General features: G+C 42.6%; 1 protein-coding gene across 2 annotated transcripts in view; it reads right to left on the minus strand.

The window, feature by feature from the left end:
• LOC145268286 (kelch-like protein 9) overlaps positions 1–18622 on the minus strand; it is a 109300-nt gene that overhangs the window by 37368 nt on the left and 53310 nt on the right. For both annotated transcript variants that reach the window (XM_080123692.1, XM_080123693.1), the window contains exon 2: positions 17100–17191. The gene's annotated coding sequence lies outside the window, so the exon portion shown is untranslated. The remainder of the gene's footprint in view (positions 1–17099; positions 17192–18622) is intronic.

Genomic DNA, 18622 nt, shown 5'->3' on the forward strand with positions numbered 1-18622 from the left:
AGTGACACACAATATGGTTTCCGCTCTGCAAGATCTACCGCAGATGTGCTGACGGTTATATCTCACAGGATTAGTGAATCTCTTGACAAAGGCTTCCTTTCTAGGGCAATTGCTCTTGACATATCAAAGGCCTTCGACAAGGTATGGCATAAGGGTCTACTTCACAAGATTTCCAGGTACGGTATAACTGGAAATGTTTTCTCAATCATTAAATCATTTCTCTCCGATAGGTTCATAAGAGTAGTGGTTGATGGACAAAAATCGGAGGCCTGCAATATAAATGCTGGAGTCCCTCAGGGGTCAATCCTGGGCCCAACTCTCTTCCTGATCTACACCAATGACCTCCCTAAACACATACTTAAATCATTCGTTGACATCTATGCTGATGACACGACCATCTATAGCAACACATCAAAGGCTGTAAATGACAAAGTTCTCTCTGATTCTCTCTCCTCTGATCTCGAGCGCGTGGTTCAGTGGGGGAAGATGTGGATGGTTACCTTTAATGCATCCAAAACCAAACTCCTATCCTTACATCATCAACGCTGATCCCCAGCTGGCATCAATTGTGATGGATGGCTCTCGTCTGGGTGAGGCCCCGTGTTTTGACAAGCTTCTGGGTTTGACCTTTACTCCTGATCTGAAATGGAACACGTACATCAAGTCTGTTGCCAAGGTCGCTGGAAAGATGGTGGGATCCTTCTACCGCTCTAGAAGATATCTCACTACTGATGCAATTCTCTATCTATATAAAATCCAAGTACGTCCAAGGATGGAATACTGTTGCCATATCTGGGCAGGAGCTGCCAAAAACAGCCTATCATGCCTTGACAGAGTACAAAATAGACTTCGTGGTTTAGTGGGGGATGCTCTTTTCTCTACCCTGCAACCTCTCTCCCACAGAAGAGACGTTGCAAGCCTATCCTTGTTTTATCATTATTTTCATGGTAGGTGCTCGTCTGAACTCCAATCCCTGGTCCCCCCTCGCCAATCTTTCACGAAAAACACCCGTCTAGCTGAATCCACTGTGAAAAATTTCCCCCACTCTATATCTGTGCCTAAATCAAAACGCGGATTCCATGAACAAAGCTTCTTTCTTAGAACTGCACGCCTATGGAACTCTGTTCCGTCTGCCTGCTTCCCTCCGGACTACAACTTGGATGTCTTCAAGTCCAATGTTAACAAATTCCTAATGAACCGCCCCCCTAATTAAACACTTCATCAAATCTCCACACTAACGTAATGTACTTGCAATAACCCTTATCCCTGAGTGGCTTCCGAGCCTTGATAAGTGGTGATCACTGTGTAAAAAAAAAAAAAAAAAATCCGCTAAAAAAGGCAAAAAGAAAAAAATATAAAGGGATGGGGCGGTAAATTGTACCAACCGGTAGTTAACAAAAAAAACTTATAGAATTTAATTTTTGAAACCAATGTATAAAAGTTTACATAATGAAATGCAAATATGCATTTTCTTTTGAATTTTTTTTTGGTTGACTGTGTTCAATTCACACATGGTTGATGCGGTTCAATATTGCTAAACTATAAGTCTTAAGTAAAATTCTATTTATAAATACTTTTTAAAATGAAATTATTTAATTAATCGTAAATATTATTTAGACATAAAAATTAATTGATTACAAAACCTTTTAAAAAAATATATATTAATTTCTTTTTCGTTCGGCAAAAAACTGCGCAAAACACTTTTAATTTTCAATTTAAAATTCTAGAAAAAAGATTATATTATTCTGCTTTTAATATAATCAAATTCAGGGTTTTATCTTTCTGGAGAAAAAAATTTTAAAAAATGGATTTTATTTCAATGAAATTAAAAAAAAAAAAACTTGACTGAATTGAATTAATTACCCTTGAATTAACGAAGGGGTTATTTAATAACTTTAGGTTTGGAAGAGATAGGTATGGGGTCGATTTTTTTGAAACTTCAAAAGAAACCGACTACTGTGAAAACTTTGCGAAATAATACAACGTGATCAATTAGAGATATTTCTTTCAAAAGCCTTCTTTTAAAAAAAGAAAAAAAAGTACATTGTTCTATTAAACCGTTTACTGTTTAAATAATTTGACTTTGCTCGTTTTATTGTAAGAAAATATAAGTTGAAAAAGCATTTTCATTCACTATTAGAAGATTTGTCAGTAAAAAAAAACAATCGCCAAAAAGATAAGCGTTTTTTTATTTTTACTCGCAATGTAGAGCCCTGCATACTTCTTTTCAAGTTAACTCTTTTGTAGTTTTGATTACAATAGATCTGAATGAATGAACCTTGTAAGGGAGGGGCACTAAGCATTGCCCTGTTAATAATGAATTTCTTTGGTTTCTTTTTATAACATGCTACATTTCTCTCTTGCAGTTAGAAATATCAGGAAATTTTTTTCTTTTTTTCAACATCAGACTAAAAGAATCGTAATGAAGGAATCGGAAAATTAAGATATTTTTTAACGATGCGATTCCGATTCCGATACCTCCCAAAATACACGATTCTTATGATTAACGATTCCGATTCCGATTAATCGTCCCACCACTAGTTTTTACACTAACTTGCGCATGTTTGAAATTTTTTTTAATGAAAATTGTTTATGCTATAAAGCCTGAACTTTAAGGGATGTACAGTCCAAACCAAATGACCAATTCGCTTAGGACAAAAACTAAGATTAAGAAAATACTTTATTCTGATTGGTTGCCAAATTTGAGTATTTTCCACTTCACAGAACTTTGAAAATCAATGAGATTTTGCAAGGTGTAACACACGTGACAACAAAACCTTAATTCTCGGGAGTTCAATGAATAAAAGTTTACTTAAAAGACTTCCGAACTGTAACACACGCGACATGGAATGGCCCAATAGACCATTTGGGAATACTAGGTACTGAACTTATTGTGTTGAGACATAGAAATCCCTAGGTTACTATCTAAGCGCATGTTTAAAAACACTGTGAGAGATGCAGTTTCAGACTTCATTAAATGTAAAACTGGAGGTCTACCATCTGTGGCAATTGATTGCACCAACTAAGATTAGCAAAAAGTGTGGATGCTTCTACAGTCTTCACCATGAAAAACAAATCACCTGTGTCGATTTCGGACACATTAGTTGGTTAAAATCAACTAGAGAGAATCCATTTTATAAATATACTAGCATGGGTGCCCGGCGTTGCCCGGGTGTTTGGAGGTATGTGTTACGCAAAAAAAAAAAAAAAAGTAGTAGTAGGAAGGCAAGCTCGAAACTGTACCGCGAAGGAGGAAAAGAAGAGGAAAAAAAAACGTGACGTCTTTGCTGTTACAACTACCATCAAACTGGACTTTCGAAAATATCGGTGAAAAAAGCGACCCTTCCTTGTAGAAAAGTGCCCAGTTGAGGGTGAAGAAATTAATGTTTTTAGCCAATTTTTCGGCATTTGTCGTGTGAAGGAGCGAGCTTCAAAACGATACTGATCTTGTGAACATCTGTCACCTCTGTCGAAAGTTTTAGGCAGACATGCAAACATACATACATTTATATATTGGTAGCTCAAATTTTCGACCCAAACCGATTAAAAAGCTTGCCCTATCTCTGAATACCCTTTATGTAAAATTTCAAATGTTTAGACAAGAAAATGCCTGAGTGATTGTCTTTGACCCCTATTATGACCCCTTAACGTTTATTGTTTTGCGCTCAAATCAAATTATAAAGTTAGATACATGTCCAAAGAACCTTTATCTAAAATTTCAATTGTTCATACCCAAAATTGGCGGAGGAGTTTGGTAGAGTTCTCAAAGGTCAAATTGTTGAACTTTGACCCCATTAACAGCCAAATTTCTGACCGAAAACGGATTACAAAGATTTTTCCCAAATCTCCATACCCCGTATATCAAATTTCGAGTCTGTAGACTGAAAATTGACAGAGTTATTGTGTAGGGAAATGTACACAGATAGACACACACACAGACAGACACACACACACACACTTTCACTTTTATAGATATATAGATAATAAATAATAAAAGTCTACTAAATTTACGCCATTAACAATTACTACACTACCATCTTACATTCATTGACCCTTATCCTTGAGTGGCCTTCAGGTCTTGATAAGTGATGACTTCCAAGTAGAAGAAATATGTGTATGTGTGTAACTGTTATATATCAAGTATATATTGCACAAAATGGCACTTCCACAAAAGAGATTTCTTTTGGATAATAGAGAAAATACCATAGATATGTCACTAAAAAAAAACAACACAGACACAGAAGATTAGGTAAAATCTTATATTTATTTACAGAAAAGGTAAATACACAAATATATATAAAAAAAAACAAAAAAAAAAAAAAAAAACAAATGTGACAAAATATCAGTTTTGGATGATTTAGTATCGAGCAGAGAACATTTGGTTACATATAGTCAAAGATGAAAGAAGTTTTTATTTATTTTTATGGTGACACGTGTGTGAATTTTTAACAATATATCCATAGAAGAAAAGACGTTTCATATTAAAAAAAAAAAAAAAAAAAAAAGAAAAAAATTCATCCATCGTTTATGGTTTTGGCATGATTGTTGAGTACATTATTATCTAGGAAATATCCTGCTGCAGATTAATCTGATGATGTGGTATGGTTGCTGGAAGAAATTATAATTCATCAAATAACCTTTTCTTCTACCACAAAGTCACTTGGCCTTTTGGCCAAGAGTATCTGTTCTCCCAGTTACTCATTTTTGATTTTTTTTCAAGAGGTCCGCCACTTGACCCACCCGTCAAGTTTAAGGCTTTCACTTTGGTCACTTTTGTGACTTTACTAACCTTGGTTAGTGGGACCGACCCCCTCTTTGGGGAGTCTGGATCCTTTTCACTCCCCCAGGACCGACGCCATTGTGTGGTAGTCTGGACTCGAAAACCGATCCCTTCTTTGGGAGTTTGCTGTTCTCGGGACCGACAACACTTTCTTTGGTAGACGCGACCTGGTCAGGTTAGCTTAGTATTTTTTCTTTTGGGTACTTCGTTTCCTCCTCCCCTCTGAGGTTGAAATGGTCTACTTTCTCCCCTCTTAATTGCCTGTGCAGCACTCTGACCTGCCAGGCCCACTCTTTGTCTTCCTTCGCTGCTCTTCCAGTGGATTGAGCAGACCGGGCTCTCTTTCTCGCTTCCTTGGGGTTGTTTGTGGGCAGGGTGACGTGGGTAGGGCGAGTGTTTCGTTTCTGCTCTCCTCTCTGGGCAGAGATGCCTATCCCCTCTCTCTCTTAATTGCGACGCAGCACTCTGACCTGCTAGCACCCACTGCGTCTTCCTTCGCTAATTTGACATCTCCGTGAGGGGAGGTCAATCCGCTTTCTCTCTTCTGACCTCACCCACTCCCCTCCACCCCCCTCCATTTCCCTGCATTTTTTTTTCTCCTGCTACACTTTGGTCCACGGCAGCGGCCTGTGCAGTTTTTCCGCACAATACCGGGGAAAAGGCGTATATCACCACAGATGCGCCACATCGCCCCACTCGAGTACTCCCCATCAGAGGGAGCACCTCCAATGAGGGATGAAGAGAAAGAGAAGGCCAGGGTAGGGCCGCAGCCTGCGGCAACCCAGGCAGCGCCAACACCAGAAGGGCAACCAAACCAGCCCCTGGCTCCCTACGAGGGCCACTCCCCAAACCGGGGAGTTAAAGAAGCGACTGACGAGGGAACGAGGTGCGATCAGGGTGGTACACATCCTACAACACCCCTTCCACCTCAATCCTTGTCGGTCGGAGATAGCACTCCCACCCAGGCTTCCATGCCTGCGGAAGATGAGGGAACGAGGTACCACTCAAGTGATCCACAACTAGTGGCACCCTCTGAACCTCAATCCTCATTTGCCGATGGCAACCAAGTCACCTCAGCTCCCCAAGAGGGCAACCCTAAGGAGAAAAAGAGGAAGAAGAATAGGAGACAGCAAAAGCAGCTGGAAAACCACAGCCAGTTGCAATCCAAGCTCTGCAGATGCTAGCCACCTCAAGCTACTCACCGACTCCCCCCCCGGAGAGGATCCCCCATCTGTGGAAGAGGAGGAGGACGAGGAAAGCGGAGTCACTATGAGAACCAGGAAGCTAATACAAGAAACGTTAGCTTCCCTTAAAATTCTCAGAGGGGAAATGAACGATCCGCACCCAAAGGCAACGCTCCAGAAGGAAAACAGAACTGGAAGAAGCGGTGCCTCATCACCAACTGGAGGAGCTCCAACTCCAGAAAATGAAACATCCAAGGAGAAAACTTCCGTGGAGCATCCTCCCAAAGGTGACTCTGCAACAAAGAAGAAGAGAGGCGGTCAGGGAGCTGGACAAAGCCATGAAGCAACGTTCGACGCTGACTGGTCGACTCTAACCTACAACAAGGCCAAAACTACGCCTCAAACTTAACCACAGGCAGTGCCAGCAGCTCCACGACCAGGGCCATCCAACTCACCACAAGAGCTGGAAACAGCGCGGGGCCCAAAAACGCAGCAAGACCAACTGACTCCGGAGGGTTACAGAGAGCTCTTTAACTCCACCTACAAGGACTATACGGTGGGCAACATCGTCAAACCAGGACAAATCGAGAAGTTGGAGAAAAGAGTTCGCTCCCTGACCACGTCTGACCTAAAGACCAGAAGCCTGACAAGCTTAACATTCCAGCCAGTTACATCTGCAGGAGGAGCTATGCCATGGGGGACATGCTGCTCCCCAGCCCAGAAGACGCGATAAGGCTAGCAAAAACCGACCACCGGGGGAAGAGGATTATACTCCAACCAGAGTACCTCAATAAGAGGAGAACGAACGTCACCGTGCTGAATGTCCCGGTCTTCATGAGAGCCCGGCAGGTCGGGGCTATACTAAGCCAGTATAGAGACGTGGAATCTCTCATGCCTGTCCGCGGTCAACGGAATGTGGTGACCGGAGATCATAAGGTCAAGATGGTCCTGGAAAAAACCGAATTCCATAAAATCCCTAGAAATTCGACGAGTGGACCATCATTGTGGAGGGCAGGAGGCCCCAATGTTGGCACTGCCAAAAACAAGGGCACATGGCTAAGGACTGCCCTAAAAGACTCCCGGCCACAGCTCCTCCCAAATCACAAGGGATGGCCCCTACCAAAGAACCAACCCAAACCCCGGCTGCAGCCCCATCAACAACTTCTACTACAGCTGAACCGGGACAAGCAGCAGAGGTTGGTTGGTCGACGGTCAGCAAGAAGGGCAGACGCCCCAAAGGCATGCCCAAGCAAACAGTGACCCAAGACCAGCCAGAGCGAACTTCCATGGACATCCCGGCACCCTCTTCCTCGAACAAGAGGAAACTTCAAGACTCGGAGGAAGAGAACGCATTGGAAGAAGAGACAACAGCATCAGCAGTAGTGAAAACAACAGAAGCAGCAGAGACGGCAGAGAAGAATACAAAGAGGAGAAAGAGTAGGAAGACAAAAGGAAGCACCCCCACCCTGAAATTCAATGTTTCAAATGCCGAGGCTGATCTCCCTTCAACCCTAACCCCCAAACAGCCAGAGCAACAACCCCCCTCCATCCCCACACCCCCAAGGACTCTAGCACGTAATCCATCCCCAGAAAGGACAAATGACGCCCCCAAAATAGCAAAACCCCCAGCACCAAACACCCCTACACCAGACACGCCAACCCCACTTCCTCCTCCCCTACTCCTCCTTCCCCCGTTAAAGAGAAACCAACCCCAACCACAACTGTCCGCACGGAGCGGACAAAAAGGCTACCCTTCCTTCCAGGAGGTAGGATATGTGAGACAGGCCCTATGCAGGCAACACCAAAGCTGAAAGGCCAGCAGAAGGTCCATTACAACCAACTAAGGAACTTTACCTATGTTGGTGGGGACAATATCACCGATCCACTAACTTCAAAGACGCTCCCTTGTTGACCACATTTGTTAGGGTCAACAAGAATTCCAGGACAGAGGCTCTCTGGGCCATGATAGATGATGCGAAGGATGCTATCCCGGGCCAACAGCTGGTGGACACGGAGCATCCTTTGCTGAACAATTTATTTTACAAATGTGAGGGCAGAGTCCCCGTTTACATCCACCCCTCCTTTTATAGGGCACTCAAACTAACCTTTCCCCTGGATGTGGGAGGCGTGGCCAAGAATGGATCACCCTCAGCTGAATTACTGACCAGAAGCCTTGGACAAGCCTGCTACGTCCTCACCCCCGAGGATTTCAGGCCCGTGTGTGACACTGAATAAGGTAGGTGACCATGGCTTTAAACTTGGCTACTTATAATGTGAGGGGCCTCATATGTCGAAGCAAGGCCGCGCGTGTGCTGAGAGATTTGGTGTACCTCAAGGTAGATATTGCCGCTATACAGGAGACCCACTTTATTTGTGACGGGGATTGTCAGGTGCTGGTGAACAATTACGATGTTTACTCAGCATATGGCAATACCTATAGTCGTGGAATCTCCTTGCTAGTAAATCGCACCCTATCAGCGTCAGTGAATGTTGTTCACGCGGACGGGGACGGGCGGGCGATTGTCGCCGATGTTGCCGTTAATAGCAGTGTGTTTCGGATAGTCGCAGTTTACGCGCCTAATTCCGCTGTAGAGAGGGCTTCCTTTTTTCGACGGGTGGAGGGTTTTGTAGATGATCCGGAGAGGGTAGTCTTAATGAGTGATTGGAATGCCATGCTTGATCCCAAGATAGATAAGGTCGGGGGGACTAGTGGGTCGGTGTGGTGCGACAGCAGTCTGTCTGACCTGATGGCTTCATGCGACCTGGTCGACATATTTCACCTGGATCACCCGGGGCGGAGATGTGGACGTGGCATCCTAATACGCCTGCCTATTCAAGTACTTACTTGGATCGGATGTTAGTTAGAAGAGGCGATATAGATTTCATATCTTGCCCCACGTTCCACTTTTTAGGACACTCAGACCATAAACTAGTTATGGCCCGTGTGAACTTGAGCTATAGGCCTAGACTGGCCGGATACTGGAAGTTCAACAGCACCTTGTTGGAGCTGGAGGACTACTGGTTGAAGGTTACAGAGATAATCCAACGGGCATTAGTGGGGGCGGTTACCGGGAGTAAGTGGTGGGTTAGTCTCAAGGCTAAGATTAGACGCTTCTTGGTCCAGTACAGCCAACGCCTCACACTAGATAAGGCTAAGGCCAAGAAGCATATAGAGAATAGGCTGACCCAGGCGGTGGAGGGGGGGGACCCCTAGAGATAGCGCTAGCAAAATAAGACCTCAACCGCTTGGCTAGCGAGTGGTACGAGGGCCAGATAGTTAGGGCTAGGCTAATGAAAGTCTCGAACGAGGCTGTTAATGTAGACGCTGTTGAGCGTAAGGCTGCTCTAAGGCGCGGCCCGGATGGGTACATTCGAAAAGTAAACGACCTGGAAGGGCACACCTTCATGTCGACACGGGAGATTTGCAAGGGGTTTCGAAAGCATCTATCGGAGCGCTCTACCCAACTACCCAGACTCAGGGTTGAAGAGTTTGGCAGCTATTTGGCCGACTCGCCCCGCCTCATGGCGGCTCGAGCGGCTAGCTGTGATGGTCTTGTCGCGGAACATGAGATCATTACTGTGTTGAAGCAGGTCGGCTGCAACAAGTCCCTGGGGCTTGATGGTCTACCCTACGAATTCTACTTGAGGCTGTCGCCCATGTTGGTCTCTATTCTGAAAGATATGTTCAACCATTGGTTTGTTCAGGGCTCCATCCCTGGGCAGGTGACCAAGGGTGTGATCACATTGCTGAGGAAAGGTCAACGGCATAGTGGGGAGGAAGATTTAGACGATTTCAGGCCCTTGACTCTGCTAAACACAGAGTTAAAGATTTTGGCCAAGGTTCTTGCGAATCGGTTGCAGGTTGTCATCACCGACTTGATCAAACCAGACCAGACCAGACCTATGCTGTGAAGGGGAGATCGATTCAGGGAGATCTTCATCTGATACGCACGATCATAGAGGGGACAGAAGATGACGCAGAGGCCGCGCTGATCAGTTTGGATCAGTCCAAGGCTTTCAATAGGGTGCACCATAGGTTCCTGGGATCTGTGCTGGAGGCTGCCGGATTTAATCCGGACTTCCGCAAGTGGATCTCTGTACTGTATGACAGGCCGACGGTAGCGGTGCAGATCAACGGTAAGCTGTCGGAGTCTTTTGCCGTCTCACGGTCGGTGCGACAGGGTTGTCCGCTGTCGCCTCCCTTGTACGTCCTGGCGTTGGAACCCCTCCTTCGCAAGTTAAGAGACGAGGCGAATACACCAGTCCTGCGCGGGATAGCTCTTCCTGGAGGCACACGAGCCAGGGTTTCCGCGTTTGCCGATGATGTCACCGTGTTTGTGTCTTGCCCCACGGACATTCAAGTGGCCATCGAGGCGCTCGCTCGATACAAAGAAGTTACGGGGACCGTCTTCAATCGCAGTAAGTCGGTGGGTCTGCGGTTGGGTGCCTGGACCGGAGTAAATTCGCTTTCAGGCATCTTTAGTTGGACTGACGGCCTGGTCCGGATCCTTGGTGTGTGGTTCAGACCGGGTCTCCAGCTGAAGAAAAACTGGTCGGAAGTAGAGGCCAAGGTCAAATCCTCTGTTAAGACTTGAGTTCGAAGGAAATTGTCCTTGAAGGGTCGGGCGGAGGCGTGTGCTACATACGTCTTTCCGCTCATCCTTTATCGTTTGTCTGTACTTCCCCTCCCTGCAAAACGACGAATCAGCTTACAGGAGCACCTCGACACACTCTTGTGGAACGAGGGTAAACATTATGCTTGCAGAGAGTTCTGTGTTCGAAATCCAAGCGAGGGAGGCTTAGGACTGCCCGACCTCCTGTGTCACAAGCAAACAGAGAGGTTGGCCTTCCTGAGCCGTTCGTTGTATGTAGACGTTCCATGGATCAATGCGGTTGTTTTCCAATCTCACACCTGACCCCTCAGTCGAAGCACGGCGGAGACTGAGGGGAGAACAAACATTCTACGCCGAATGCCGGTCCACACTTAGAGCGTTGCCGGGGACCAGTGTCCTCGAACAGTCTAGGAACAGGCTTTATCGGGTGCTAGTGGGGTGTAGCAAAAAGGAACCGCTAGTGAAACGGACGGGGATGTCCGCTCCTAATGGAGTTGGGCGCCGGGACGGGACTTTCTTACAAATTCGGAATTTTCCCTTACCTGGCGACTTGTCCGGAAGGCACTGCCCCTCCTTGAGGGACTCAACCTTTACAATGAAGAAACCCAGGTCTACTGCCTGCGCTGCGACAAAGACATGAGAGAAACAGCCAATCATGCCTTTTTCCGCTGCAGCAGGCTCAAGACCCTCCTAGGGTACGTCAACGAGGTAACGGCTCGCATCGATGCCAAGCGCTGGCTTGAACTCGACTAATCATATTTTGTGGAGAACATTGATCCGCCACTGCCTAGGGAGAAAAGAATGGTTTTTCTAGCGATCCTAGCAGTAGCGAGGATGGTCATATGGATCACACGCCTCAAGCGAGTCCGCGAAGGGATATCTGTTCCGGATCGGGATCTGATCGTCTACTTTAAACATCTGCTTAAAGTAAAGATCAGATGTGATTGGAAGAGGTTGTCTCGAGTGGCCTTTGACAAGAGGTGGGTGCATGATGCTAGCTTGTGTATCCGACGGGGAGCCAAGTTTGAATTCGTGTTACCACCATAGGCATGGCACATGTGGTACTGGGTCCTATGGAGCCCATCCCGCTAGGTTAGACAAATAAAAAGTAAAGAGACTCTTGACTGGTGGTACAAATGAGATCCTGTCCCCCGATTGTTTTTTTTTTTTTGGCACTGGAGAACCTTCCGAGGATACCATACTACTACCCCCCCCCATCTTTTTGTTTTATCACCCCCTGGTCAACCCCTACTCGAAGGTGGCCGCCTAATATATCCCCCTTTTTTGTTTTTAACAATCTATTTATTTTACTCCCAACACCCGATATGAATTCTTCCCAATCCCCATTAGGGATCTCCCCGCTTGTTTTCGGTGCCCTGGAAAACAGTAGGCGATCTAACTACTTAGATTAGCTCAGGGAGGGACCTTACTAACAATGCACTAATTTTATTTTTTGTATATTTTTTCTAGATTTCCCACTCCCCAACACGAACTGTTTTTCTTCCAAATTCAAGAACTTTTTATTTTCCAATGAATTGAACTTTTTTCACACACACACACACACACACACATACACACATTTTATTTAAAAAAACAAAAAAAAATGCACACACACACACACACAGAAATTGTATATATATATATCCTTTTTGCAAAAACGCTGGGGTTTTCATTAGTTAGTTTAGATTCCACAGAGTGAATGAGGTATTGTGGTAAATGTTGCCAGTCAAGAGTAAAGTCGCCAAAGACTCCATTTTTACTTTAGTTACAAAGACCCTGCAACACTCCCCTCCCCAGATCTTATAGGTCCTTGTACCTAAATTTGTTTTGTCTTTTGGAGATTTTACTTTTTTAAATTTTTAAATTTTATATTGGAATTTTTTTAATTGTAATTTTTCTTTAAATGGAATAAATTAAATATAAAGATCAAAGTGTAGTATCTGTTCTTCAGATGCTGCACTTCCATTTCTTGTTCTCTTTCGGTGGAGGAGCAGTCTTTCACGACTGAGACAATGTTTATTTTTGTTCCTTTTCTTCACGTTAAAAAATGACCCTGGTGTCTAACTCTGTCCTGTGGGGAGGCATTGTAAATAAGTACAACAAAGTCAGGTTTCTTTTACAGTGTGATGTTTTTTATAAGCATGTAGAATCCTTTAAATCAATCTTCAGAAGTGTTCACGTTCCCTTGCATGGAAGGTCCAGTTCGGTGTAACCACGATCAGCCCATATGGAAAACTGATGTTTTATCATGTTACAGGAAATTTTCTGTCCATTTTTAAAGCCTTTGGCATGACACCTAAGGATTGTCATTAGCTTAGATGGTAGCAAATACCTATCACTTAGAACTGTTTATATAGCCCCTAGATCATAATATGTATGATTTGCGAACGCGTGTTGCGTCTAGATTTATTTACGTCGATTTTTACAAAATTATTGCTATTTCAGCCCGTCTTGTGTTCGTTCAGCTTTTTTGTATAAAACCAAAACTAATTCAAAGCTAAGGCACCCTTCCCGGCAATCGCACCGGTGAACGTCCAGAAGCAATCAGCTTTGATCAATGTGGGGCTAAACTCCTTATATCAGACAATTGCTATTCAATTTGGACAATGGGGAGCTGGTTTACCTCTCCCCAACATCTTGGGGAAACAACCAGTCAAAGTTGGGTAAACAAACCCAAAAGCTGCCCCGCACTAAAAGTTAAGTCCGCTACTTCTATTTGACCTCATTAATGAGGTCAAAAAGAAGGAGCAGACTTAACTTTTATTGCGGGCACGTGTCAATTCTGTTTTTAATACTTAAATAAATAAATTCAAACGTGTTTCAGTTGCTCTTTGTTGGCTAAGCGGGTAATGTGTCAGGTTTTTTACACACTTTAACTAAAGGTTGTGAGTTCGATTTGTGGTGTGGGATGTCTTTTTTTTTCTTTTTTTTCCAATTTTTAAAGGTTTAAAATTGAAACAGGGTTATTTAAGCTATTTTTCATGTTTTTTTTTGTTTTTATTTTTCAGATTTTTTAAAGAAGTTTTAACGTTCATTTTTCTGGATTTTTTTCCATCACATTCGCGTTTTCTTTTGTTTTTTTGATTTTAAAAAATTTTAACATCGTTCGTTTGTCTTACGTTAGTTTTATTTTTTTTTTTTATTTTTTTAAATTTTAACGTTTTTTTTTATAATATTTAAACACGGTTCTTACTTCGCTTATTCTTTTGTTTTTATCCCCCACTCCCACCCAACACGCACACCTCTAAACACCCGCGTCTAGATTTATTTACAGCGACTTTTACAAAATTATTGCTATTTTGGCTTATCACGTGTTGATTCGGCTTTTTCGTATAAAAAGCGAAACTAATTCAAAGCTAAGGCACTGTTCCCGGCACTCGCACCAGGGAACGTCCAGAAGCAATCAGCTTTGATCAATGTGGGGCCAAACTTCTTATATCAGACAATTGCTATTCAATTTGGACAATCCCCTTTTTATGGGGAGCTGGTTTCTCCCTCCCTACATCTTGGGGAAACAATCAGCCAAACTTTGGTAAACAAACCCAAAAACTGCCCCGCAGTAAAAGTTAACTCCGCTACTTCTATTTGACCTCATTAATGAGGTCAAATAGAAGTAGCGGAGTTAACTTTTATTGTGGGCACGTGTCAATTCTGTTATTAATACTTAAATAAAATCAAACGTGTTTCAGTTACTCTTTATTGCTGGCCGAGCAGATAACGTGTCAGGATTTTTGCACACTTTATTTTCCACCTTCGCCTCAAGGCTTCGGGTTCGATCCTAACTACTTACCAAAACTGTGTTTTTTTTTAAAGCCCCCCCCCCCAACAAAAACACCCGGGCAACGATTTTTTAAAGAAGTTTTAACATTGTTTTTTTTTTATATATATATAATATTTAAACAGGGTTGTGACTTCACTTATTCTTTTGTTTTGATTCCCCCCCTCATTTGGGCGACTTTTACACAATATTTTTTTCACTCACCACATGTTTGTTTCGCTTTTCCGTACAATAATAGCGAAACTGTGAAAGCGAAGTATGTTCTCAGCCTTTCATGCCGAGACATCCAGAAAGCAATGAGTTTTGATCAATGCGGGGGGAAAAAAAACCTGTCATATCAGACAATTACTATTCATTTGGACACTCCCCTTTTTATGGGGAGCTGGTTTTCCCAAACATTCTGGGAAAACTGGGTTGCAGTTAAAGTTAAGTCACATGATGTTTGACCTCATTAAATTCACGCATCTGTCACTTAAGTTTTTAATCATTAAATTAAAACGCTTTTCAGTTCCTCTCCCGTCCTGGCTGAATGGTAAGATATCTTGTTTTTTCACACTTTTTTTTTTTTTTTTTTCTTCACTCAAGCCTACCTCCCTACCAAATCCTTTTTTTTCTTGTACACTGACAAACACACGGGCAACGCTGGGCACCCCCGCTAGTCTATACTATAAATCTCACCTGTCTGTTTAAATGTATGCATGTATATTTGTATGTCTGCCTAAAACTTTTGACAGAGGCAACGAATTTTCACAACATTGGTATCGTTTTGAAGCTTGACCCTTCGAACAATAAATATTGAAAAATTGGCTAAAAACATTAATTCCTTCACCCGCAACTGGGCACTTTTCTAAAGGGAGGGGTCGTTTTTTTTTTTTCTGATATTTTCGAAAGTTATCCCCTCTTTTCAATTGACTAGCCTTAATTTAAACCTTCACCACTTCTGGTTTGGCGATGGGTGCAACAGCAAAGACGTCACGTTTTTTTTCCTCTTTCATGGTATGTGTTCGAGCTTGTCTGCCTGCCTACTACCACTTCTTTTTTTTATTTTTTTTGGCTCAACACACACTTCCACACACACAATTGATATCGTCGTTAGAAAGATCGATCTCTCGGATGACAAATATCTAAAAAAACATTAATTCTTTGCTGGTCATCTGCACCGTTTTTTGCAAGGAGTCAGTTTTTTCATCAACATTTTTGCAAGTCATTCATGCCTAGCCATCTCAACATAGGTTTAAAAGATGTTATTTCGAAGGTCCGTGACATCAGAAGTGCGCTGTGGGCGAGACAGCTAACGCATTTGGTTTTGTTCACTTCCTTTTCCTCTTTCGCATTACAGGTTTGAGCCTGGTTATTGTGGATAATTGTTACTTGCTATTTTCATTAAAACAATTCATTGTTTTTTAGCGGGATTGGTTGCCTAATTATTGTACCACCTCTCAACACCTGAGTAACGCATGCTAGTCTATTATATAAAGATCTGTCTGTGTTTTTGTGTGCATGTTTGTATGTCTGCAAAAAACTTTTGTCATCCACATTTGACCGGGTCAAAACCAGTACCATCTGAAGGCGCAACACCTCGGATGCATAATATGTAAAAATTGAAAAAGAAAAAATGGTCAATTATTTCATATAGAAATAGTTTTAAATGAAACGAGGGTCAGTTAAAATGGCCCCTTTCTAAATGATTTCAACAACTGTGCATACATCAAACACTGTGTGGGGGGGGGGCAGCTAAAAATGAAAAACTACAAAACAAATACCAACAAAGTTGTTATTTTCTTGATCATTTTAATTATTTGTTTGTTCTGGATGAATAATATCTAAAATTAAAATAAAATTATTCATTCTTTATGGTTAACTGGGACAGGTTTCGCCAAGGGAGATCGGTTTTTAGCCATTTTATCTACTGCTTTGGAGTTATGTGTGTATGTGTGCATGACCAGAAAATGGAATGGCCTACACATGGAGAAAGAAGGGCTGGTGAGAAAGGGGGAAAACAGGGGAGAAAGGGAAAGAGACTCAGAGAAAGGTTTAAGAGGTTTTAATATGTGATACTATAAAGTGGACCTGAGGTGGACTTGAGTCATTAAGTGCTGAGAAGGGGGGAGACAATAGACAAAGGAACAGGAAGTGTCATACAAATGTACAATAAAATAGGAAGTAGCAAACAATGAATCTGTAGGTATTTTTAGATCAAGCCTACAGATGACAAGGGAAGGGCAGCTTCTGGGTGGGGGGGGGTGACTTCAGATACCAATGAGGAGAAGACAGACAGTTGACAACTAAATGCCCTTCGCGGTGGATGGGAGTTGATTGTGACAATGGCTTGACAGTTTTTAGAGTTGACTGCGAAACAGAAATAGAGACGAATTGCGACTGACAGATGAACGTAACATCGATAGAACGGGGAGAAGACACACACACACACACACACACACGAGTCCAACCGTCAATTATATGTGAAACATTGGCGTTTGTGTTTTTCCTTTCTTTGTCCCATGACTTATTATATTCCTACTTTGTGAAACCACGGGTGTTCCCATCGACTGTCACCAACGAGAAAATGACGATCCAGCCATAAGAGGAATAGTCAAACAAAAAATCCACGACACATGACGTTGGGAGTCGGCGATCTGTCGGGGCCACACTTTTGGTCACAAATAGAAATACGCTGCATTTTTTTTTTTGCACTGAAGAATGCAAGGTAGCCTTGCTTGTTAAATATAAAAAAATAAACTTACCAGTTACTGGCAACATCATTTTGCCACCATTTTTATACTGCGATGACGTTTCAGTATTGTTCTATTACAGTGACTACATTGTTGTAATGAAGCTGTAATGAGAAAGGAAATAAATTAGAAATAAAAATAAACAATTATGAATCATGAATTATGACTAATGTTTCTTTTTACCATTTCAAACTCTTCGGCCTAACATTTGTGGGCAATATGAACTGGAACAAATACATAGAGGACATTGCAAAGGTTGCTGCAAAGAAGGTGGGTTCCCTCAATCGAGCTAGAAGACTACTCATGCCTGAGAGTATCCTGTACCTTTACAAGGCCACCATTCACCCATGCATGGAGTATTGTTGCCACATCTGGGCTGGTGCATCTACCACTAGTCTCTCCCTCTTAGATAGGGTCCACAAAAGAGTTGTCAATCTAATTGGTCCCACTTTATCAACTAAGCTCCAGCCCCTGTCCCATCGCCACAATGTTGCATCACTGTGCCTGTTTTACAAATGGAATGTGTTCTGATGAACTTTTTTCACTTGTATCCCCTTGACGTACATATCCCTGACAAACCCGCTTAGCAATAAGATCTCACCCCTTCAATGTTGTTGTCCCTAAATGCCAGAAAGGTTTCTATTCTAATAGTTTCTTCCCTCGAACAGCTAGATTTGGAATTCCCTTCCTGCTACCTGCTCCCCTGGCTGTACCGATACGCAGAAGTTTAAATGTAACATAAACAAATATCTTGTTAATCTTTCCTAGATATGGCCCCAAATAGTTAGTAGGCCCTTATGTCCAAGTGGCGATATGCATGAGTTAAAAAAAAAACAAAAAAACTTTTATTTATTTTATTTGCTGCTAAAAATGATGGATATAGGGTGTGAGGAAATCTGTTATCAAGGCCCGAGGGCTGACCCTGGTTAACCTCTATCATAGCTGGAGTACCACTTCCAGACACAAGATTTACACCATTGTTTGCCTCTTCCCACCTAGTATATAAACTGGTTGATGGAGCCCCCTTTTATCCAGAGTATTGCGCTGCTAGTATTTATTTTTCTGTATATTTTTATATATGATTCCTCATGGTCAATGGCTTTTTATTTATTTATTTTTTTTTTTTTATTAAAAACTACTCTCTCTTAAAGGGGGTGCTCCTCATCTGCAACCTGGAGGGCGTGCTGGATGACATGAAACAGAGCACCATTTTTTTTTTTTTTTTAATATATGGTCAGGGTAAGCATCCTTATGTTAGGGTCTCTGGCAACCAACTACACAAAGAGAGGGAGCAGAGATGTCTGGGGATGGTGTCTAGCAGACATTAAAGTTAAAAGTTGCACAGTATTATTGCCTCAGAATTATTTTAGAGTAGACTTTAAAAATGTGACCCCCCCCCCCTCGTTAACTTTAGTATTTAATGCAAAAATCAACACGAATTTAACCATATTCAACCATCAATTTGGCGTAAAGAACTCATTCTAAGTTAACATTTTCTTTTCCCCGATTTTTAAAGTCTCCTCTAAAATAATTCT

Source organism: Euprymna scolopes, chromosome 43, assembly GCF_053919585.1.
Source record: "Euprymna scolopes isolate OS-2025 chromosome 43, ASM5391958v1, whole genome shotgun sequence".
Taxonomy (NCBI): Eukaryota; Metazoa; Mollusca; class Cephalopoda; order Sepiida; family Sepiolidae; genus Euprymna; species Euprymna scolopes.